Source organism: Taudactylus pleione, unplaced genomic scaffold, assembly GCF_031769625.1.
Source record: "Taudactylus pleione unplaced genomic scaffold, aTauple2 ptg001039l, whole genome shotgun sequence".
Lineage (NCBI taxonomy): Eukaryota > Metazoa > Chordata > Amphibia > Anura > Myobatrachidae > Taudactylus > Taudactylus pleione.
Window position 1 is genome coordinate 1,351,363 of NW_028285440.1, and position 27,571 is coordinate 1,378,933.

The following is a 27,571-nucleotide window of genomic DNA, read 5'->3' on the forward strand; positions in this document are numbered from 1 at the left end:
ACTTGATCACGAGCCCTCGTGATCAAGCCTTAACAGCGAAACGCGCGTCGGGGATGGACGGGATGGATGGATGCTTGTGGCTACACGGCGCAGCACCCTCATTACTAGTTTGTACCCAGTTCGGGAACTTTATGATTTACTATGATTATCTATGCTGTTGGATTGCATGCGCCCCTGTTATGATGGACGCATACATTCTATGTCTGTCCCGATTCCAGTAACCATAGTCGGTTAAAGTTACCCTCACAGAGGCTATATTATTAGGCCAGCAGTGGGATATTAATTCTATAGTTGATATATTTTTTCTGCCTTTAGAAACAATATGTTTATATTTTATCTTATGTAATTGACAGTCATGCTATGTTTAACCCACTATTGGAATTTATGTTGTAATAGTCATGCTAAATACTATTGAGTCTGGACCCTCACTCAATTTATAGTCAGTTGTCTGACTTATGCACTGCGGGGATTAGTATAATTTTCTATCCCCTCCCTTGTCAGGGTCTACTTTTTGTCACTTAATAACCTGTCAATATCGGATATATTTTGATGTACAGAACATGCGTCTTCAGTATTGTGATCAAATTTATTTATGATTTGTCAGTATTGAATACATTTAAGACGTATAACATATGTATAGACTTTCTCGTGAGAATACTCCTGATTTGCATCAGGGGTGTTTCCACATGTGTATAGGCGCTGAATTTATTGTAACGAGTAGATCGTTTACCCATTATTATTCTGGGACTGAATATTCAGATGTTGTCTGGGAGGAGATGATTATGGGATATATAGACCTCACCAGTATGACATTCACATACATTTAATGATGAATATTTGCCACCGTTTATATGTAGCATGACTGTTTATGATGTGATGAACATTACATAATTGATGTTTTAATATACTAACTATTCCATTTTGAACGTGACAACAGCAGCAATAAAACACACATATTGGATATGAATACAACTTGACCATATTATTTTGATACTAACTATCTGAGTGTGTTGTTTGTCTTTATCTCTATTAACTGAGGACTATCTCCAGCCAGTAATTCTCTCATTGAGTGTCCAATGCGGACAGTATGACACCCAAAAGCAGAAAGGAAACCTGAGCAACGTCCCAGTTATTCTGTTGTTTCTAGGGATAAACTGCTTTCCGGTAATCTCTCACTCCTCACAAATAGCATTTTGCATAGGTGGGGAGCAGAAGAATGAGGAATAGTACTATATCCTGACTTTACTGATATTCCATGTTTGCTATGTTCTTACTTATTTAAACAATAGAGGGTTATACTCGGCAATGGTCTATTTTATGTGTTGAAGTGGTCAGAAACTGCTATTTAGAGCGTTATGAAGAGAGAAGACTCGAATTCAACACTAGATGTATCTGAATATATGACATTAAGGATACTTTGTGTATCAACATTGTTTATCCCTAAAACTGATGACAGATACATTTAGATATATGTTTATATATGTATATATATTCTTTAATTAAATATTTCGCTTCAATTTAGATGGATTCATAAGTGATGCTATCACAGTGACACTTTCCTGTTACTGTTATTTACATTATATATATTTATTTGTTTTGTTTGATATGTACACCCAAATGTATTGTGGATCCTCATCCGATGTTGTGTTTGTCTATGTTTGATGTACTTCTTTATTTTAATGTATTTATTAAAAGTTAAGATTTAATTGAATAATTTTCTACAGAAAGAGTGCTCACCAAACAGAGTTATTTCCACTCTCTTTTTGACAACAGATCATAATAGTAGGACACAATTACATCCAGAATGCCCTCTTTATCATTACGAAGAGCACCCTGTACGTCTACCAGTCCTCTGACATGTTTGTCATCAACTGACGCTTTACAGCTCTGGTAAGGATCTGGTGAGTGGTATGTACCATAATCCCTTTCCAAAACCAAAGATGTCAATCGTTTATATTGAAATTCTCTCATCTGAGCTTTCACTCGAGAGAAATCTCCACAATCTCCCCCCTCAGAGATCAAGAAATCTAGTTTCTTTCTCAGTCTATGGTAGACATTCCGCTTTAATAAGTTTCTCTTGGCTACAAGACCATGGAAAAACTTACAGCTTCTCTTTTTTTATTACCTCCCACCACTCCGACCTACTCCAACCAGCCTCCAGAAGTGTCTCCTGAGATTGAAAGAAAACCTTGAAAGACTGCCTAACTCTCTCTTCTTCCAGAAGCTACGAGTTCAAACACCAAAGGCCCCGCCCTTTCTGAGGAGTTTATAAGGTATTCAAAGTTACTGAGAGAAAACAGTGGTCGGAGAACTCCACCAACTTCACCCCAAGGGCTGAAGTTTTAGAAGTCTCCTTAACAAAAAAAACCTATCTATCCTAGACCTACGGTTACCACTAAAGAAAGTGAAACCCGTGAGGTCCAGGGAGTGACGAATATGTACATCCACCAGACCCGCCTGTTTAACCATACTAACTAAAAAATTGGAGTCATAGCCCAGAGGTCTCCTTGAGCCCCCTCTGTCTTTTGGCCCAATTATGGTATTAAAATCACCACCAAAGATAACCTGCTGGGCCATAAAAAGATAAGGTTTTATCTCCATGAAGAGACATATCCTCTCCCATTGTGACTGAGGACCATAAATATTGATTAATCTAAGGTCCCTTCATCTTAACATCCAAAATCATACATCTGCCTGTCTGTAATTCTATAATCTTGCGTATAGTTACCATGCCAGTAAAAAGTACTGTCACCCCACTGTACGGCTCGGCCACAAGAGACCGGTAAGAAGGACCCCTCAACTCGCGCTTCACTTTGTGAAGGAGATCCAGGTTACTAATCCTAATCTCTTATGTCTATTGGAAAGATGAGTTAAACTTTTATGCGCAAAATAACAATCCTGCAACTCCAAAAAACACAAAAAATTAAGTACAGTAATACCAACTCCAAAACAGAAATCTTGCAAGAACATGAGTGTTTTGGATAGCTCTTATTGTTAAAAACCTTTTAAAATCAGGATTATTTATAAATTACCCAATATTGTGCAAAGAATGATACCATTTAATTCACACTCACATAAAACAAGTTAAAAACATTTATAAACATTTGTAAACAACAATATATGGACAGAGGAATAGGGTTCTAAAAACAGCCTCTCACCAAGATAGGATGCTGCGGTGGGCTAATACTAAATGGTAGCAATGGGTCCGGGGCCTCAGTAGCTTGACACCACCGTAGAAAACATAACAGTCCAAGAATGGCTAGGTTCCCAAAAAGTTCCTCCTGGTCCACAAATCACCTCCTGCAACGCGTTTCGGATCATTAAGGATCATTCCTCAGGCAAAGGATATCCTCACCTTTTCTCTTCTTCTTCCTCCCACCTTTAACTTTTTGAAAAGGCTTTTCCTCCACCCCTTCCCTTCTCACCTTCTCCCTTCTCACGTCCTCCACTTTCCTGCTCTGCTCTTCTCTTACCACGTCTTCCACTGTATTCCTTTCATTATCCTTATCCTTCCTTCCCCCTCTTTCTTGCCGAGGCTGCCTTGACTCTGAATTATGGTTTGCTTCTGGGCACCTACTATAAGGGCGCCCTTCTTCCCCACATAAATTGCATTTCACAACATGACATTCCTTTGAGATGTGATCAACTTTCCCACAGAGTGGGCATTTAACCACAGTACAGTCACAACTCAGATGCCTAAAATCACCACATTTAAAGCACACCCTCGACTGCCCAGGGTAGAAACACTGAACCCTATCTCGCCCTATGTAGGCAGCCGAGATAACATGCACAAAACCAGCATCTGAGTGGCGCAACCTGATTAGCACCTCCCAAGCACCCCCCCACACACACCCATCGTGTGACCAGCCTTCACCATGTGCGACTGTACATCACAATACCTGGAAAGCTAAAAAGCTATATCTTCAGGTGGTAAGGATTCATTCCTGACTAATACTGTGGCCTTCACTCTGTCCTGCCTTGTCACCAGGTTTGCAATGAACTTGTTATATGGCTCAGAGTTCCTGTATGCCAGCCACTTCACCCAAAAGGCCTGTAATCCTAGATATGCCAGGAAACTTAAATCATACTCCACAGACCTTACCGGGTGAATGCAGGCATACAAATCACTCGCAGATAACCCAAAATCAAAAATCATTTTGAGGAACTTTTCATTGTTTGGAGCCTCCCCTACCCACTTGAATTGCATCAAATTCCTCCTTTTACCCACACCACCAGCATGCCCCGCAGACACAATAATTGGACTTGTTCTTGCACTTTGCCTAGAGACCATGCTAGTGTATGAAGCAACCCCTGGCACTGATTTATCCATAACATTCACATTTCTCCCAGTCCTCTCAGCCCTTGCTGTCATGTCCTTTATAATTACATCAGCAGCCATTTTTGCCCATATAGGGACTGCCGTTTTGGCACCATACACAGTCTCTATAGCCAGTCTCTCATCATGTGACACAGTGTTCATGTTCAACACAGGCATACCTTGTGCCGTTTGTTCTGTACCGACCAAACCTTGACCTGTACCAACTTCGCCCTGCACTTCACAGGACTGAACCCCTGGATTTATCTCGGGTGCAATGGGCCTAACCTGGGGGCCCCCCTCCATGTTTACCTCAGCTAATGTTGCCGCCAACACTATTTCCACATCAGTGACCTCATTCTGCACCCTAGAAACAGCCCCCGCTGCTCCCCCTATCAGGTCACCTTCCTCTACTGTGGGTGGCCCTGACTCACATGAGACAACCAGTACAGTAGGTGCAGCACCAACACCCACTGCGTCCCTGGTACCCCGTGAACTGTCACTTACCCGCAGTTCAGCCTCGCCATGGAGAACCGCATCTCCCACCCTCGTATCCATCCGCATCACCAAATCCTGGGACTCCATCCTCCTTTCACCAAGCACCCCCGAGTTTTTATTGCACCAACATTCCTCTCCATACTTGTCCCGAAATTACTTCCTGAATCACAAACTTGCTGTCCAGCAGAACCATTACACCTGTATCCACCACTGTCTGAGGTACTGACACTCCAGCAGAACCATTACACCTGTATCCACCACTGTCTGAGGTACTGACACTCCAGCAGAACCATTACACCTGTATCCACCACTGTCTGAGGTACTGACACTCGAGCAGAACCATTACACCTGTATCCACCACTGTCTGAGGTATGGACACTCCAGCAGAACCATTTACACCTGTATCCACCACTGTCTGAGGTACTGACACTCCAGCAGAACCACTTACACCTGTATCCACCACTGTCTGAGGTACTGACACTCCAGCAGAACCATTACACCTGTATCCACCACTGTCTGAGGTACTGACACTCCAGCAGAACCATTTATACCTGTATCCACCACTGTCTGAGGTACTGACACTCCAGCAGAACCATTTACACCTGTATCCACCACTGTCTGAGGTACTGACACTCCAGCAGAACCATTACACCTATATCCACCACTGTCTGAGGTACTGACACTCCAGCAGAACCATTTACACCTGTATCCACCACTGTCTGAGGTACTGACACTCCAGCAGAACCATTACACCTGTATCCAGCACTGTCTGAGGTACTGACACTCCAGCAGAACCATTAACACCTGTATCCACCACTGTCTGAGGTACTGACACTCCAGGAGAACCATTACACCAGTATCCACCACTGTCTGAGGTACTGACACTCCAGCAGAACCATTTACACTTGTATCCACCACTGTCTGAGGTACTGACACTCCAGCAGAACCATTTACACCTGTATCCAGCACTGTCTGAGGTACTGACACTCCAGAAGAACCATTACACCTGTATCCACCACTGTCTGAGGTACTGACACTCCAGCAGAACCATTACACCTGTATCCACCACTGCTTGAGGTACTGACACTCCAGCAGAACCATTTACACCTGTATCCACCACTGTCTGAGGTACTGACACTCCAGCAGAACCATTTACACCTGTATCCACCACTGTCTGAGGTACTGACACTCCAGCAGAACCATTTATACCTGTATCCACCACTGTCCATCAGGTACTGACACTCCAGCAGAACCATTACACCTGTATCCACCACTGTCTGAGGTACTGACACTCCAGCAGAACCATTTACACCTGTATCCACCACTGTCTGAGGTACTGACACTCCAGCAGAACCATTACACCTATATCCAGCACTGTCTGAGGTACTGACACTCCAGCAGAACCATTACACCTGTATCCACCACTGCCTGAGGTACTGACACTCCAGCAGAACCATTTATACCTGTATCCACCACTGTCTGAGGTACTGACACTCCAGCAGAACCATTTACACCTCTATCCACCACTGTCTGAGTTACTGACACTCCAGCAGAACCATTACACCTGTATCCAGCACTGTCCATCAAGTACTGACACTCCAGCAGAACCATTTACACCTGTATCCACCACTGTCTGAGGTACTGACACTCCAGCAGAACAATTACACCTGTATCCAGCACTGTCTGAGGTACTGACACTCCAGCAGAACCATTACACCTGTATCCACCACTGTCTGTGGTACTGACACTCCAGCAGAACCATTACACCTGAATCCAGCACTGTCTGAGGTACTGACACTCCAGCAGAACCATTTACATCTGTATCCAGCACTGTCTGAGGTACTGACACTCCAGCAGAACCATTACACCTGTATCCACCACTGTCTGTGGTACTGACACTCCAGAAGAACCATTACACCTGTATCCACCACTGTCTGTGGTACTGACACTCCAGCAGAACCATTACACCTGAATCCAGCACTGTCTGAGGTACTGACACTCCAGCAGAACAATTTACATCTGTATCCAGCACTGTCCATCAGGTACTGACACTCCAGCAGAACCATTTACACCTGTATCCACCACTGTCTGAGGTACTGACACTTCAGCAGAACCAGTACACCTGTATCCACCTCTGTCTGAGGTACTGACACTCCAGCAGAAACATTACACCTGTATCCAGCACTGTCCATCAGGTACTGACACTCCAGCAGAACCATTTATACCTGTATCCACCACTGTCTGAGGTACTGACACTCCAGCAGAACCATTTACACCTGTATCCCCCATTGTCTGAGGTACTGACACTCCAGCAGAACCATTACACCTGTATCCTGCACTGTCTGAGGTACTGACACTCCAGCAGAACCATTACACCTGTATCTAGCACTGTCTGAGGTACTGACACTCCAGCAGAACCATATACATCTGTATCCAGCACTGTCCATCAGGTACTGACACTCCAGCAGAACCATTTACACCTGTATCCACCACTGTCTGAGGTACTGACACTCCTGCAGGATAATTACACCTGTATCCAGCACTGTCTGAGGTACTGACACTCCAGCAGAACCATTACACCTGTATCCACCACTGTCTGTGGTACTGACACTCCAGCAGAACCATTTACATCTGTATCCAGCACTGTCCATCAGGTACTGACACTCCAGCAGAACCATTTACACCTGTATCCACCACTGTCTGAGGTATTGACACTCCAGCAGAACCATTACACCTGTATCCACCACTGTCTGAGGTACTGACACTCCAGAAGAACCTTTACACCTGTATCCACCACTGTCTGTGGTACTGACACTCCAGCAGAACCATTACACCTGAATCCAGCACTGTCTGAGGTACTGACACTCCAGCAGAACAATTTACATCTGTATCCAGCACTGTCCATCAGGTACTGACACTCCAGCAGAACCATTTACACCTGTATCCACCACTGTCTAAGGTACTGTCACTCCAGCAGAACCATTACACCTGTATCCACCACTGTCTGAGGTACTGACACTCCAGCAGAACCATTACACCTGTATCCTGCACTGTCTGTGGTACTGACACTCCAGCAGAACCATTACACCTGTATCCAGCACTGTCTGAGGTACTGACACTCCAGCAGAACAATTTACATCTGTATCCAGCACTGTCCATCAGGTACTGACACTCCAGCAGAACCATTACACCTGTATCCACCACTGTCTGAGGTACTGACACTCCAGCAGAACCATTTACACCTGTATCCACCACTGTCTGAGGTACTGACACTCCAGCAGAACCATTACACCTGTATCCACCACTGTCTGAGGTACTGACACTCCAGCAGAACCATTACACCTGTATCCAGCACTGTCCATCAGGTACTGACACTCCAGCAGAACCATTTATACCTGTATCCACCACTGTCTGAGGTACTGACACTCCAGCAGAACCATTTATACCTATATCCACCACTGTCTGAGGTACTGACACTCCAGCAGAACCATTACACCTGTATCCAGCACTGTCTGAAGTACTGACACTCCAGCAGAACCATTACACCTGTATCTAGCACCATCTGAGGTACTGACACTCCAGCAGAACCATTTACATCTGTATCCAGCACTGCCCATAAGGTACTGACACTCCAGCAGAACCATTTACACCTGTATCCACCACTGTCTGAGGTACTGACACTCCAGCAGAACCATTACACCTGTATCCACCACTGCCTGAGGTACTGACACTCCAGCAGAACCATTTACACCTCTATCCACCACTGTCTGAGGTACTGACACTCCAACCGAACCATTACACCTGTATCCAGCACTGTCCATCAAGTACTGACACTCCAGCAGAACCATTTACACCTGTATCCACCACTGTCTGAGGTACTGACACTCCAGCAGAACAATTACACCTGTATCCAGCACTGTCTGAGGTACTGACACTCCAGCAGAACCATTACACCTGTATCCACCACTGTCTGTGGTACTGACACTCCAGCAGAACCATTACACCTGTATCCAGCACTGTCTGAGGTACTGACACTACAGCAGAACCATTTACATCTGTATCCAGCACTATCCATTAGGTACTGACACTCCAGCAGAACCATTTACATCTGTATCCAGCACTGTCCATCAGGTACTGACATTCCAGCAGAACCATTTACATCTGTATCCAGCACTGTCCATCAGGTACTGACACTCCAGCAGAACCATTTACACCTGTATCCACCACTGTCTGAGGTACTGACACTCCAGCAGAACCATTTACACCTGTATCCACCACTGTCTGAGGTACTGACACTCCAGAAGAACCATAACACCTGTATCCACCACTGTCTGTGGTACTGACACTCCAGCAGAACCATTACACCTGAATCCAGCACTGTCTGAGGTACTGACACTCCAGCAGAACAATTTACATCTGTATCCAGCACTGTCCATCAGGTACTGACACTCCAGCAGAACCATTTACACCTGTATCCAGCACTGTCTGAGGTACTGACACTCCAGCAGAACCATTACACCTGTATCCACCACTGTCTGAGGTACTGACACTCCAGCAGAACCATTACACCTGTATCCACCACTGTCTGAGGTACTGACACTCCAGCAGAACCATTTACACCTGTATCCAGCACTGTCCATCAGGTACTGACACTCCAGCAGAACCATTACACCTATATCCAGCACTGTCTGAGGTACTGACACTTCAGCAGAACCATTACACCTGTATCCACCACTGCCTGAGGTACTGACACTCCAGCAGAACCATTTCTACCTTTATCCACCACTGTCTGAGGTACTGACACTCCAGCAGAACCATTACACCTGTATCCACCACTGTCTGAGGTACTGACACTCCAGCAGAACCATTACACCTGTATCCAGCACAGTCCATCAGGTACTGACACTCCAGCAAAACCATTTATACCTGTATCCACCACTGTCTGAGGTACTGACACTCCAGCAGAAGCATTTATACCTGTATCCACCACTGTCTGAGGTACTGACACTCCAGCAGAACCATTACACCTGTATCCAGCACTGTCTGAGGTACTGACACTCCAGCAGAACCATTTACACCTGTATCCACCATTGTCCATCAGGTACTGACACTCCAGCAGAACCATTTACACCTGTATCCACCACTGTCTGAGGTACTGACACTCCAGCAGAACCATTACACCTGTATCCAGCACTGTCTGAGGTACTGACACTCCAGCAGAACCATTTACACCTGTATCCACCATTGTCTGAGGTACTGACACTCCAGCTGAACCATTACACCTGTATCTAGCACTGTCTGAGGTACTGACTCTCCAGCAGAACCATTTACATCTGTATCCTTCACTGTCCAGCAGGTACTGACACTCCAGCAGAACCATTTACACCTGTATCCACCACTGTCTGAGGTACTGACACTCCAGCAGATCCATTACACCTGTATCCACCACTTTCTGAGGTACTGACACTCCAGCAGAACCATTTACACCTGTATCCACCTCTGTCTGTGGTACTGAAACTCCAGCAGAACCATTACACCTGTATCCACCACTGTCTGAGGTACTGACACTCCAGCAGAACCATTACACCTGTATCCACCACTGTCTGAGGTACTGACACTCCAGCAGAACCACTACACCTGTATCCACCACTGTCTGAGGTACTGACACTCCAGCAGAACCATTTCAACTGTATCCACCACTGTCTGAGGTACTGACACTCCAGCAGAACCATTACACCTGTATCCAGCACTGTCCATCAGGTACTGACACTCCAGCAGAACCATTTACACCTGTATCCACCACTGTCTGAGGTACTGACACTCCAGCAGAACCATTACACCTGTATCCAGCACTGTCTGTGGTACTGACACTCCAGCAGAACCATTTCACCTGTATCCACCACTGTCTGAGGTACTGACACTCCAGCAGAACCATTTACACTTGTATCCACCACTGTCTGAGGTACTGACACTGCAGCAGAACCATTACACCTGTATCCAGCACTGTCTGAGGTACTGACACTACTGCAGAAACATTACACCTGTATCCACCACTGTCTGTGTTACTGACACTCCAGCAGAACCTTTACACCTGTATCCAGCACTGTCTGAGGTACTGACACTCCAGCAGAACCATTTACATCTGTATCCAGCACTGTCTGAGGTACTGACACTCCAGCAGAACCATTACACCTGTATGCACCACTGTCTGAGGTACTGACACTCCATCAGAACCATTTACACCTGTATCCACCACTGTCTGTGGTACTGACACTCCAGCAGAACCATTACACCTGTATCCAGCACTGTCAGAGGTACTGACACTCCTGCAGAAACATTACACCTGTATCCACCACTGTCTGTGGTTCTGACACTCCAGCAGAACCATTTACACCTGTATCCAGCACTGTCCATCAGGTACTGACACTCGAGCAGAACCATTACACCTATATCCACCACTGTCTGAGGTACTGACACTCCAGCAGAACCATTTACACCTGTATCCAGCACTGTCCATCAGGTACTGACACACCAGCAGAACCATCAGAACCATTACACCTGTATCCACCACTGTCTGAGGTACTGACAATCCAGCAGAACCATTACACCTGTATCCACCACTGTCTGAGGTACTGACACTCCAGCAGAACCATTTACACCTGTATCCAGCACTGTCCATCAGGTACTGACACTCGAGCAGAACCATTACACCTATATCCTCCACTGTCTGAGGTACTGACACTCCAGCAGAACCATTACACCTGTATCCACCACTGTCTGAGGTAATGACACTCCAGCAGAACCATTTACACTTGTATCTACTGCTGTCTGAGGTACTGACACTCCAGCAGAACCATTTACACCTGTATCCAGCACTGTCTGAGGTCCTGACACTCCAGCAGAACCATTACACCTGTATCCACCACTGTCTGAGGTACTGACACTCCAGCAGAACCATTTACACCTGTATCCACCACTGTCTGAGGTACTGACACTCCAGCAGAACCATTACTCCTGTATCCACCACTGTCTGAGGTACTGACACTCCAGCAGATCCATTTACACCTGTATCCTGCACGGTCTGAGGTACTGACACTCCAACAGAACCTTTTATACCTCTATCCACCACTGTCCATCAGGTACTGACACTCCAGCAGAACCATTACACCTGTATCCACCACTGTCTGAGGTACTGACACTCCAGCAGAACCATTTACACCTGTATCCAGCACTGTCCATCAGGTACTGACACTCCAGCAGAACCATGACACCTATATCCAGCACTGTCTGAGGTACTGACACTCCAGCAGAACCATTACACCTGTATCCACCACTGCCTGAGGTACTGACACTCCAGCAGAACCATTTATACCTGTATCCACCACTGTCTGAGGTACTGACACTCCAGCAGAACCATTTACACCTCTATCCACCACTGTCTGAGGTACTGACACTCCAGCAGTACCATTACACCTGTATCGAGCACTGTCCATCAGGTACTGACACTCCAGCAGAACCATTTACACCTGTATCCACCACTGTCTGAGGTACTGACACTCCAGCAGAACAATTACACCTGTATCCAGCACTGTCTGAGGTACTGACACTCCAGCAGAACCATTACACCTGTATCCACCACTTTCTGAGGTACTGACACTCCAGCAGAACCATTTACACCTGTATCCACTACTGTCTGAGGTACTGACACTCCAGCAGAACCATTTACACCTGTATCCAGCACTGTCTGAGGTACTGACACTCCAGCAGAACCATGTACACCTGTATCCACCACTCTCTGAGGTACTGACACTCCAGCAGAACCATTTACACCTGTATCCAGCACTGTCTGAGGTACTGACACTCCAGCAGAACCATTTATACCTGTATCCACCACTGTCCATCAGGTACTGACACTCCAGAAGAACCATTTATACCTGTATCCACCACTGTCAGAGGTACTGACACTCCAGCAGAACCATTTACACCTGTATCCAGCACTGTCTGAGGTACTGACACTCCAGCAGAACCATTACACCTGTATCCAGCACTGTCCATCAAGTACTGACACCAGCAGAACCATTTACACCTGTATCCACCACTGTCTGAGGTACTGACACTCCAGCAGAACAATTACACCTGTATCCAGCACTTTCTGAGGTACTGACACTCCAGCAGAACGATTACACCTGTATCCACCACTGTCTGTGGTACTGACACTCCAGCAGAACCATTTACATCTGTATCCAGCACTGTCCATCAGGTACTGACACTCCAGCAGAACCATTTACACCTGTATCCACCACTGTCTGAGGTACTGACACTCCAGCAGAACAATTACACCTGTATCCAGCACTGTCTGAGGTACTGACACTCCAGCAGAACCATTACACCTGTATCCACCACTTTCTGAGGTACTGACACTCCAGCAGAACCATTTACACCTGTATCCACTATTGTCTGAGGTACTGACACTCCAGCAAAACCATTTACACCTGTATCCAGCACTGTCGGAGGTACTGACACTCCAGAAGAACCATTACACCTGTATCCACCACTGACTGAGGTACTGACACTTGAGCAGAACCATTACACCTGTATCCACCACTGTCTGAGGTACTGACTCTCCAGCAGAACCATTTACACCTGTATCCACCACTGTCTGAGGTACTGACACTCCAGCAGAACCATTTACACCTGTATCCACCACTGTCTGAGGTACTGACACTCCAGCAGAACCATTACACCAATATCCACCACTGTCTGTGGTACTGACACTCCAGCAGAACCATGTACACCTGTATCCACCACTCTCTGAGGTACCGACACTCCAACAGAACCATTTACACCTGTATCCAGCACTGTCTGAGGTACTGACACTCCAGCAGAACCATTTATACCTGTATCCACCACTGTCCATCAGGTACTGACACTCCAGAAGAACCATTTATACCTGTATCCACCACTGTCTGAGGTACTGACACTCCAGCAGAACCATGACACCTATATCCACCACTGTCTGAGGTACTGGCACTCCAGCAGAACCATTACACCTGTATCCACCACTGTCCATCAGGTACTGACACTCCAGCAGAACCATTACACCTGTATCCAGCACTGTCCATCAGGTACTGACACTCCAGCAGAACCATTTACACCTGTATCCAGCACTGTCTGAGGTACTGACACTCCACCAGAACCATTACACCTGTTTCCAGCACTGTCCATCAAGTACTGACACTCCAGCAGAACCATTTACACCTGTATCCACCACTGTCTGAAGTACTGACACTCCAGCAGAATAATTACACCTGTATCCTGCACTGTCTGAGGTACTGACACTCCAGCAGAACCATTACACCTGTATCCACCACTTTCTGAGGTACTGACACTCCAGCAGAACCATTTACACCTGTATCCACTACTGTCTGAGGTACTGACACTCCAGCAGAACCATTTACACCTGTATCCAGCACTGTCGGAGGTACTGACACTCCAGAAGAACCATTACACCTGTATCCACCACTGACTGAGGTACTGACACTCGAGCAGAACCATTACACCTGTATCCACCACTATCTGAGGTACTGACTCTCCAGCAGAACCATTTACACCTGTATCCACCACTGTCTGAGGTACTGACACTCCAGCAGAACCATTTACACCTGTATCCACCATTGTCTGAGGTACTGACACTCCAGCAGAACCATTACACCTATATCCACCACTGTCTGTGGTACTGACACTCCAGCAGAACCATGTACACCTGTATCCACCACTCTCTGAGGTACTGACACTCCAACAGAACCATTTACACCTGTATCCAGCACTGTCTGAGGTACTGACACTCCAGCAGAACCATTTATACCTGTATCCACCACTGTCCATCAGGTACTGACACTCCAGAAGAACCATTTATACCTGTATCCACCACTGTCTGAGGTACTGACACTCCAGCAGAACCATGACACCTATATCCACCACTGTCTGAGGTACTGGCACTCCAGCAGAACCATTACACCTGTATCCAGCACTGTCCATCAAGTACTGACACAAGCAGAACCATTTACACCTGTATCCACCACTGTCTGAGGTACTGACGCTCCAGCAGAACAATTACACCTGTATCCACCACTGTCTGAGGTACTGACACTCCAGCAGAACCATTTACACCTCTATCCACCACTGTCTGAGGTACTGACACTCCAGCAGAACCATTACTCCTGTATCCACCACTGTCTGAGGTACTGACACTCCAGCAGATCCATTTACACCTCTATCCTGCACTGTCTGAGGTACTGACACTCCAACAGAACCATTTATACCTCTATCCACCACTGTCCATCAGGTACTGACACTCCAGCAGAACCATTACACCTGTATCCACCACTGTCTGAGGTACTGACACTCCAGCAGAACCATTTACACCTGTATCCAGCACTGTCTGTGGTACTGACACTCCAGCAGAACCATTTACATCTGTATCCAGCACTGTCCATCAGGTACTGACACTCCAGCAGAACCATTTACACCTGTATCCACCACTGTCTGAGGTATTGACACTCCAGCAGAACCATTACACCTGTATCCACCACTGTCTGAGGTACTGACACTCCAGAAGAACCTTTACACCTGTATCCACCACTGTCTGTGGTACTGACACTCCAGCAGAACCATTACACCTGAATCCAGCACTGTCTGAGGTACTGACACTCCAGCAGAACAATTTACATCTGTATCCAGCACTGTCCATCAGGTACTGACACTCCAGCAGAACCATTTACACCTGTATCCACCACTGTCTAAGGTACTGTCACTCCAGCAGAACCATTACACCTGTATCCACCACTGTCTGAGGTACTGACACTCCAGCAGAACCATTACACCTGTATCCTGCACTGTCTGTGGTACTGACACTCCAGCAGAACCATTACACCTGTATCCAGCACTGTCTGAGGTACTGACACTCCAGCAGAACCATTTACATCTGTATCCAGCACTGTCCATCAGGTACTGACACTCCAGCAGAACCATTACACCTGTATCCACCACTGTCTGAGGTACTGACACTCCAGCAGAACCATTTACACCTGTATCCACCACTGTCTGAGGTACTGACACTCCAGCAGAACCATTACACCTGTATCCACCACTGTCTGAGGTACTGACACTCCAGCAGAACCATTACACCTGTATCCAGCACTGTCCATCAGGTACTGACACTCCAGCAGAACCATTTATACCTGTATCCACCACTGTCTGAGGTACTGACACTCCAGCAGAACCATTTATACCTATATCCACCACTGTCTGAGGTACTGACACTCCAGCAGAACCATTACACCTGTATCCAGCACTGTCTGAAGTACTGACACTCCAGCAGAACCATTACACCTGTATCTAGCACCATCTGAGGTACTGACACTCCAGCAGAACCATTTACATCTGTATCCAGCACTGCCCATAAGGTACTGACACTCCAGCAGAACCATTTACACCTGTATCCACCACTGTCTGAGGTACTGACACTCCAGCAGAACCATTACACCTGTATCCACCACTGCCTGAGGTACTGACACTCCAGCAGAACCATTTACACCTCTATCCACCACTGTCTGAGGCACTGACACTCCAACCGAACCATTACACCTGTATCCAGCACTGTCCATCAAGTACTGACACTCCAGCAGAACCATTTACACCTGTATCCACCACTGTCTGAGGTACTGACACTCCAGCAGAACAATTACACCTGTATCCAGCACTGTCTGAGGTACTGACACTCCAGCAGAACCATTACACCTGTATCCACCACTGTCTGTGGTACTGACACTCCAGCAGAACCATTACACCTGTATCCAGCACTGTCTGAGGTACTGACACTACAGCAGAACCATTTACATCTGTATCCAGCACTATCCATTAGGTACTGACACTCCAGCAGGACCATTTACATCTGTATCCAGCACTGTCCATCAGGTACTGACATTCCAGCAGAACCATTTACATCTGTATCCAGCACTGTCCATCAGGTACTGACACTCCAGCAGAACCATTTACACCTGTATCCACCACTGTCTGAGGTACTGACACTCCAGCAGAACCATTTACACCTGTATCCACCACTGTCTGAGGTACTGACACTCCAGAAGAACCATAACACCTGTATCCACCACTGTCTGTGGTACTGACACTCCAGCAGAACCATTACACCTGAATCCAGCACTGTCTGAGGTACTGACACTCCAGCAGAACAATTTACATCTGTATCCAGCACTGTCCATCAGGTACTGACACTCCAGCAGAACCATTTACACCTGTATCCAGCACTGTCTGAGGTACTGACACTCCAGCAGAACCATTACACCTGTATCCACCACTGTCTGAGGTACTGACACTCCAGCAGAACCATTACACCTGTATCCACCACTGTCTGAGGTACTGACACTCCAGCAGAACCATTTACACCTGTATCCAGCACTGTCCATCAGGTACTGACACTCCAGCAGAACCATTACACCTATATCCAGCACTGTCTGAGGTACTGACACTTCAGCAGAACCATTACACCTGTATCCACCACTGCCTGAGGTACTGACACTCCAGCAGAACCATTTCTACCTTTATCCACCACTGTCTGAGGTACTGACACTCCAGCAGAACCATTACACCTGTATCCACCACTGTCTGAGGTACTGACACTCCAGCAGAACCATTACACCTGTATCCAGCACAGTCCATCAGGTACTGACACTCCAGCAAAACCATTTATACCTGTATCCACCACTGTCTGAGGTACTGACACTCCAGCAGAAGCATTTATACCTGTATCCACCACTGTCTGAGGTACTGACACTCCAGCAGAACCATTACACCTGTATCCAGCACTGTCTGAGGTACTGACACTCCAGCAGAACCATTTACACCTGTATCCACCATTGTCCATCAGGTACTGACACTCCAGCAGAACCATTTACACCTGTATCCACCACTGTCTGAGGTACTGACACTCCAGCAGAACCATTACACCTGTATCCAGCACTGTCTGAGGTACTGACACTCCAGCAGAACCATTTACACCTGTATCCACCATTGTCTGAGGTACTGACACTCCAGCTGAACCATTACACCTGTATCTAGCACTGTCTGAGGTACTGACTCTCCAGCAGAACCATTTACATCTGTATCCTTCACTGTCCAGCAGGTACTGACACTCCAGCAGAACCATTTACACCTGTATCCACCACTGTCTGAGGTACTGACACTCCAGCAGATCCATTACACCTGTATCCACCACTTTCTGAGGTACTGACACTCCAGCAGAACCATTTACACCTGTATCCACCTCTGTCTGTGGTACTGAAACTCCAGCAGAACCATTACACCTGTATCCACCACTGTCTGAGGTACTGACACTCCAGCAGAACCATTACACCTGTATCCACCACTGTCTGAGGTACTGACACTCCAGCAGAACCACTACACCTGTATCCACCACTGTCTGAGGTACTGACACTCCAGCAGAACCATTTCAACTGTATCCACCACTGTCTGAGGTACTGACACTCCAGCAGAACCATTACACCTGTATCCAGCACTGTCCATCAGGTACTGACACTCCAGCAGAACCATTTACACCTGTATCCACCACTGTCTGAGGTACTGACACTCCAGCAGAACCATTACACCTGTATCCAGCACTGTCTGTGGTACTGACACTCCAGCAGAACCATTTCACCTGTATCCACCACTGTCTGAGGTACTGACACTCCAGCAGAACCATTTACACTTATATCCACCACTGTCTGAGGTACTGACACTCCAGCAGAACCATTACACCTGTATCCAGCACTGTCTGAGGTACTGACACTACTGCAGAAACATTACACCTGTATCCACCACTGTCTGTGTACTGACACTCCAGCAGAACCTTTACACCTGTATCCAGCACTGTCTGAGGTACTGACACTCCAGCAGAACCATTTACATCTGTATCCAGCACTGTCTGAGGTACTGACACTCCAGCAGAACCATTACACCTGTATGCACCACTGTCTGAGGTACTGACACTCCATCAGAACCATTTACACCTGTATCCACCACTGTCTGTGGTACTGACACTCCAGCAGAACCATTACACCTGTATCCAGCACTGTCAGAGGTACTGACACTCCTGCAGAAACATTACACCTGTATCCACCACTGTCTGTGGTTCTGACACTCCAGCAGAACCATTTACACCTGTATCCAGCACTGTCCATCAGGTACTGACACTCGAGCAGAACCATTACACCTATATCCACCACTGTCTGAGGTACTGACACTCCAGCAGAACCATTTACATCTGTATCCAGCACTGTCCATCAGGTACTGACACACCAGCAGAACCATCAGAACCATTACACCTGTATCCACCACTGTCTGAGGTACTGACAATCCAGCAGAACCATTACACCTGTATCCACCACTGTCTGAGGTACTGACACTCCAGCAGAACCATTTACACCTGTATCCAGCACTGTCCATCAGGTACTGACACTCGAGCAGAACCATTACACCTATATCCACCACTGTCTGAGGTACTGACACTCCAGCAGAACCATTACACCTGTATCCACCACTGTCTGAGGTAATGACACTCCAGCAGAACCATTTACACTTGTATCTACTGCTGTCTGAGGTACTGACACTCCAGCAGAACCATTTACACCTGTATCCAGCACTGTCTGAGGTCCTGACACTCCAGCAGAACCATTACACCTGTATCCACCACTGTCTGAGGTACTGACACTCCAGCAGAACCATTTACACCTGTATCCACCACTGTCTGAGGTACTGACACTCCAGCAGAACCATTACTCCTGTATCCACCACTGTCTGAGGTACTGACACTCCAGCAGATCCATTTACACCTGTATCCTGCACTGTCTGAGGTACTGACACTCCAACAGAACCTTTTATACCTCTATCCACCACTGTCCATCAGGTACTGACACTCCAGCAGAACCATTACACCTGTATCCACCACTGTCTGAGGAACTGACACTCCAGCAGAACCATTTACACCTGTATCCAGCACTGTCCATCAGGTACTGACACTCCAGCAGAACCATGACACCTATATCCAGCACTGTCTGAGGTACTGACACTCCAGCAGAACCATTACACCTGTATCCACCACTGCCTGAGGTACTGACACTCCAGCAGAACCATTTATACCTGTATCCACCACTGTCTGAGGTACTGACACTCCAGCAGAACCATTTACACCTCTATCCACCACTGTCTGAGGTACTGACACTCCAGCAGTACCATTACACCTGTATCCAGCACTGTCCATCAGGTACTGACACTCCAGCAGAACCATTTACACCTGTATCCACCACTGTCTGAGGTACTGACACTCCAGCAGAACAATTACACCTGTATCCAGCACTGTCTGAGGTACTGACACTCCAGCAGAACCATTACACCTGTATCCACCACTTTCTGAGGTACTGACACTCCAGCAGAACCATTTACACCTGTATCCACTACTGTCTGAGGTACTGACACTCCAGCAGAACCATTTACACCTGTATCCAGCACTGTCTGAGGTACTGACACTCCAGCAGAACCATGTACACCTGTATCCACCACTCTCTGAGGTACTGACACTCCAGCAGAACCATTTACACCTGTATCCAGCACTGTCTGAGGTACTGACACTCCAGCAGAACCATTTATACCTGTATCCACCACTGTCCATCAGGTACTGACACTCCAGAAGAACCATTTATACCTGTATCCACCACTGTCAGAGGTACTGACACTCCAGCAGAACCATTTACACCTGTATCCAGCACTGTCTGAGGTACTGACACTCCAGCAGAACCATTACACCTGTATCCAGCACTGTCCATCAAGTACTGACACCAGCAGAACCATTTACACCTGTATCCACCACTGTCTGAGGTACTGACACTCCAGCAGAACAATTACACCTGTATCCAGCACTTTCTGAGGTACTGACACTCCAGCAGAACGATTACACCTGTATCCACCACTGTCTGTGGTACTGACACTCCAGCAGAACCATTTACATCTGTATCCAGCACTGTCCATCAGGTACTGACACTCCAGCAGAACCATTTACACCTGTATCCACCACTGTCTGAGGTACTGACACTCCAGCAGAACAATTACACCTGTATCCAGCACTGTCTGAGGTACTGACACTCCAGCAGAACCATTACACCTGTATCCACCACTTTCTGAGGTACTGACACTCCAGCAGAACCATTTACACCTGTATCCACTACTGTCTGAGGTACTGACACTCCAGCAAAACCATTTACACCTGTATCCAGCACTGTCGGAGGTACTGACACTCCAGAAGAACCATTACACCTGTATCCACCACTGACTGAGGTACTGACACTTGAGCAGAACCATTACACCTGTATCCACCACTGTCTGAGGTACTGACTCTCCAGCAGAACCATTTACACCTGTATCCACCACTGTCTGAGGTACTGACACTCCAGCAGAACCATTTACACCTGTATCCACCACTGTCTGAGGTACTGACACTCCAGCAGAACCATTACACCAATATCCACCACTGTCTGTGGTACTGACACTCCAGCAGAACCATGTACACCTGTATCCACCACTCTCTGAGGTACTGACACTCCAACAGAACCATTTACACCTGTATCCAGCACTGTCTGAGGTACTGACACTCCAGCAGAACCATTTATACCTGTATCCACCACTGTCCATCAGGTACTGACACTCCAGAAGAACCATTTATACCTGTATCCACCACTGTCTGAGGTACTGACACTCCAGCAGAACCATGACACCTATATCCACCACTGTCTGAGGTACTGGCACTCCAGCAGAACCATTACACCTGTATCCACCACTGTCCATCAGGTACTGACACTCCAGCAGAACCATTACACCTGTATCCAGCACTGTCCATCAGGTACTGACACTCCAGCAGAACCATTTACACCTGTATCCAGCACTGTCTGAGGTACTGACACTCCACCAGAACCATTACACCTGTTTCCAGCACTGTCCATCAAGTACTGACACTCCAGCAGAACCATTTACACCTGTATCCACCACTGTCTGAGGTACTGACACTCCAGCAGAATAATTACACCTGTATCCTGCACTGTCTGAGGTACTGACACTCCAGCAGAACCATTACACCTGTATCCACCACTTTCTGAGGTACTGACACTCCAGCAGAACCATTTACACCTGTATCCACTACTGTCTGAGGTACTGACACTCCAGCAGAACCATTTACACCTGTATCCAGCACTGTCGGAGGTACTGACACTCCAGAAGAACCATTACACCTGTATCCACCACTGACTGAGGTACTGACACTCGAGCAGAACCATTACACCTGTATCCACCACTATCTGAGGTACTGACTCTCCAGCAGAACCATTTACACCTGTATCCACCACTGTCTGAGGTACTGACACTCCAGCAGAACCATTTACACCTGTATCCACCACTGTCTGAGGTACTGACACTCCAGCAGAACCATTACACCTATATCCACCACTGTCTGTGGTACTGACACTCCAGCAGAACCATGTACACCTGTATCCACCACTCTCTGAGGTACTGACACTCCAACAGAACCATTTACACCTGTATCCAGCACTGTCTGAGGTACTGACACTCCAGCAGAACCATTTATACCTGTATCCACCACTGTCCATCAGGTACTGACACTCCAGAAGAACCATTTATACCTGTATCCACCACTGTCTGAGGTACTGACACTCCAGCAGAACCATGACACCTATATCCACCACTGTCTGAGGTACTGGCACTCCAGCAGAACCATTACACCTGTATCCAGCACTGTCCATCAAGTACTGACACCAGCAGAACCATTTACACCTGTATCCACCACTGTCTGAGGTACTGACGCTCCAGCAGAACAATTACACCTGTATCCACCACTGTCTGAGGTACTGACACTCCAGCAGAACCATTTACACCTCTATCCACCACTGTCTGAGGTACTGACACTCCAGCAGAACCATTACTCCTGTATCCACCACTGTCTGAGGTACTGACACTCCAGCAGATCCATTTACACCTGTATCCTGCACTGTCTGAGGTACTGACACTCCAACAGAACCATTTATACCTCTATCCACCACTGTCCATCAGGTACTGACACTCCAGCAGAACCATTACACCTGTATCCACCACTGTCTGAGGTACTGACACTCCAGCAGAACCATTTACACCTGTATCCAGCACTGTCCATCAGGTACTGACACTCCAGCAGAACCATGACACCTATATCCAGCACTGTCTGAGGTACTGACACTCCAGCAGAACCATTACACCTGTATCCACCACTTCCTGAGGTACTGACACTCCAGCAGAACCATTTATACCTGTATCCACCACTGTCTGAGGTACTGACACTCCAGCAGAACCATTTACACCTCTATCCACCACTGTCTGAGGTACTGACACTCCAGCAGTACCATTACACCTGTATCCAGCACTGTCCATCAGGTACTGACACTCCAGGAGAACCATTTACACCTGTATCCACCACTGTCTGAGGTACTGACACTCCAGCAGAACAATTACACCTGTATCCAGCACTGTCTGAGGTACTGACACTCCAGCAGAACCGTTACACCTGTATCCACCACTTTCTGAGGTACTGACACTCCAGCAGAACCATTTACACCTGTATCCACTACTGTCTGAGGTACTGACACTCCAGCAGAACCATTTACACCTGTATCCAGCACTGTCTGAGGTACTGACACTCCAGCAGAACCATGTACACCTGTATCCACCACTCTCTGAGGTACTGACACTCCAGCAGAACCATTTACACCTGTATCCAGCACTGTCTGAGGTACTGACACTCCAGCAGAACCATTTATACCTGTATCCACCACTGTCCATCAGGTACTGACACTCCAGAAGAACCATTTATACCTGTATCCACCACTGTCTGAGGTACTGACACTCCAGCAGAACCATTTACACCTGTATCCAGCACTGTCTGAGGTACTGACACTCCAGCAGAACCATTACACCTGTATCCAGCACTGTCCATCAAGTACTGACACCAGCAGAACCATTTACACCTGTATCCACCACTGTCTGAGGTACTGACACTCCAGCAGAACAATTACACCTGTATCCAGCACTTTCTGAGGTACTGACACTCCAGCAGAACGATTACACCTGTATCCACCACTGTCTGTGGTACTGAAACTCCAGCAGAACCATTTACATCTGTATCCAGCACTGTCCATCAGGTACTGACACTCCAGCAGAACCATTTACACCTGTATCCACCACTGTCTGAGGTACTGACACTCCAGCAGAACAATTACACCTGTATCCAGCACTGTCTGAGGTACTGACACTCCAGCAGAACCATTACACCTGTATCCACCACTTTCTGAGGTACTGACACTCCAGCAGAACCATTTACACCTGTATCCACTACTGTCTGAGGTACTGACACTCCAGCAGAACCATTTACACCTGTATCCAGCACTGTCGGAGGTACTGACACTCCAGCAGAACCATTTACATCTGTATCCAGCACTGTCCATCAGGTACTGACACTCCAGCAGAACCATTTACACCTGTATCCACCACTGTCTGAGGTACTGACACTCCAGCAGAACCATTTACACCTGTATCCACCACTGTCTGAGGTACTGACAGTTCAGAAGAACCATAACACCTGTATCCACCACTGTCTGTGGTACTGACACTCCAGCAGAACCATTACACCTGAATCCAGCACTGTCTGAGGTACTGACACTCCAGCAGAACAATTTACATCTGTATCCAGCACTGTCCATCAGATACTGACACTCCAGCAGAACCATTTACACCTGTATCCAGCACTGTCTGAGGTACTGACACTCCAGCAGAACCATTACACCTGTATCCACCACTGTCTGAGGTACTGACACTCCAGCAGAACCATTTACTCCTGTATCCAGCACTGTCCATCAGGTACTGACACTCCAGCAGAAGCATTACACCTATATCCAGTACTGTCTGAGGTACTGACACTCCAGCAGAACCATTACACCTGTATCCACCACTGCCTGAGGTACTGACACTCCAGCAGAACCATTTCTACCTTTATCCACCACTGTCTGAGGTACTGACACTCCAGCAGAACCATTACACCTGTATCCAAAACTGTCTGAGGTACTGACACTCCAGCAGAACCATTACACCTGTATCCAGCACTGTCCATCAGGTACTGACACTCCAGCAAAACCATTTATACCTGTATCCACCACTGTCTGAGGTACTGAAACTCCAGCAGAACCATTTATACCTGTATCCATCACTGTCTGAGGTACTGACACTCCTGCAGAACCATTTACTTCTGTATCCAGCACTGTCCATCAGGTACTGACACACCAGCAGAACCATCAGAACCATTACACCTGTATCCACCACTGTCTGAGGTACTGACAATCCAGCAGAACCATTACACCTGTATCCACCACTGTCTGAGGTACTGACACTCCAGCAGAACCATTTACACCTGTATCCAGCACTGTCCATCAGGTACTGACACTCGAGCAGAACCATTACACCTATATCCACCACTGTCTGAGGTACTGACACTCCAGCAGAACCATTACACCTGTATCCACCACTGTCTGAGGTAATGACACTCCAGCAGAACCATTTACACTTGTATCTACTGATGTCTGAGGTACTGACACTCCAGCAGAACCATTTACACCTGTATCCAGCACTGTCTGAGGTCCTGACACTCCAGCAGAACCATTACACCTGTATCCACCACTGTCTGAGGTACTGACACTCCAGCAGAACCATTTACACCTGTATCCACCACTGTCTGAGGTACTGACACTCCAGCAGAACCATTACTCCTGTATCCACCACTGTCTGAGGTACTGACACTCCAGCAGATCCATTTACACCAGTATCCTGCACTGTCTGAGGTACTGACACTCCAACAGAACCTTTTATACCTCTATCCACCACTGTCCATCAGGTTCTGACACTCCAGCAGAACCATTACACCTGTATCCACCACTGTCTGAGGTACTGACACTCCAGCAGAACCATTTACACCTGTATCCAGCACTGTCCATCAGGTACTGACACTCCAGCAGAACCATGACACCTATATCCAGCACTGTCTGAGGTACTGACACTCCAGCAGAACCATTACACCTGTATCCACCACTGCCTGAGGTACTGACACTCCAGCAGAACCATTTATACCTGTATCCACCACTGTCTGAGGTACTGACACTCCAGCAGAACCATTTACACCTCTATCCACCACTGTCTGAGGTACTGACACTCCAGCAGTACCATTACACCTGTATCCAGCACTGTCCATCAGGTACTGACACTCCAGCAGAACCATTTACACCTGTATCCACCACTGTCTGAGGTACTGACACTCCAGCAGAACAATTACACCTGTATCCAGCACTGTCTGAGGTACTGACACTCCAGCAGAACCATTACACCTGTATCCACCACTTTCTGAGGTACTGACACTCCAGCAGAACCATTTACACCTGTATCCACTACTGTCTGAGGTACTGACACTCCAGCAGAACCATTTACACCTGTATCCAGCACTGTCTGAGGTACTGACACTCCAGCAGAACCATGTACACCTGTATCCACCACTCTCTGAGGTACTGACACTCCAGCAGAACCATTTACACCTGTATCCAGCACTGTCTGAGGTACTGACACTCCAGCAGAACCATTTATACCTGTATCCACCACTGTCCATCAGGTACTGACACTCCAGAAGAACCATTTATACCTGTATCCACCACTGTCTGAGGTACTGACACTCCAGCAGAACCATTTACACCTGTATCCAGCACTGTCTGAGGTACTGACACTCCAGCAGAACCATTACACCTGTATCCAGCACTGTCCATCAAGTACTGACACCAGCAGAACCATTTACACCTGTATCCACCACTGTCTGAGGTACTGACACTCCAGCAGAACAATTACACCTGTATCCAGCACTTTCCGAGGTACTGACACTCCAGCAGAACGATTACACCTGTATCCACCACTGTCTGTGGTACTGACACTCCAGCAGAACCATTTACATCTGTATCCAGCACTGTCCATCAGGTACTGACACTCCAGCAGAACCATTTACACCTGTATCCACCACTGTCTGAGGTACTGACACTCCAGCAGAACAATTACACCTGTATCCAGCACTGTCTGAGGTACTGACACTCCAGCAGAACCATTACACCTGTATCCACCACTTTCTGAGGTACTGACACTCCAGCAGAACCATTTACACCTGTATCCACTACTGTCTGAGGTACTGACACTCCAGCAGAACCATTTACACCTGTATCCAGCACTGTCGGAGGTACTGACACTCCAGAAGAACCATTACACCTGTATCCACCACTGACTGAGGTACTGACACTCGAGCAGAACCATTACACCTGTATCCACCACTGTCTGAGGTACTGACTCTCCAGCAGAACCATTTACACCTGTATCCACCACTGTCTGAGGTACTGACACTCCAGCAGAACCATTTACACCTGTATCCACCACTGTCTGAGGTACTGACACTCCAGCAGAAACATTACACCTATATCCACCACTGTCTGTGGTACTGACACTCCAGCAGAACCATGTACACCTGTATCCACCACTCTCTGAGGTACTGACACTCCAGCAGAACCATTTACA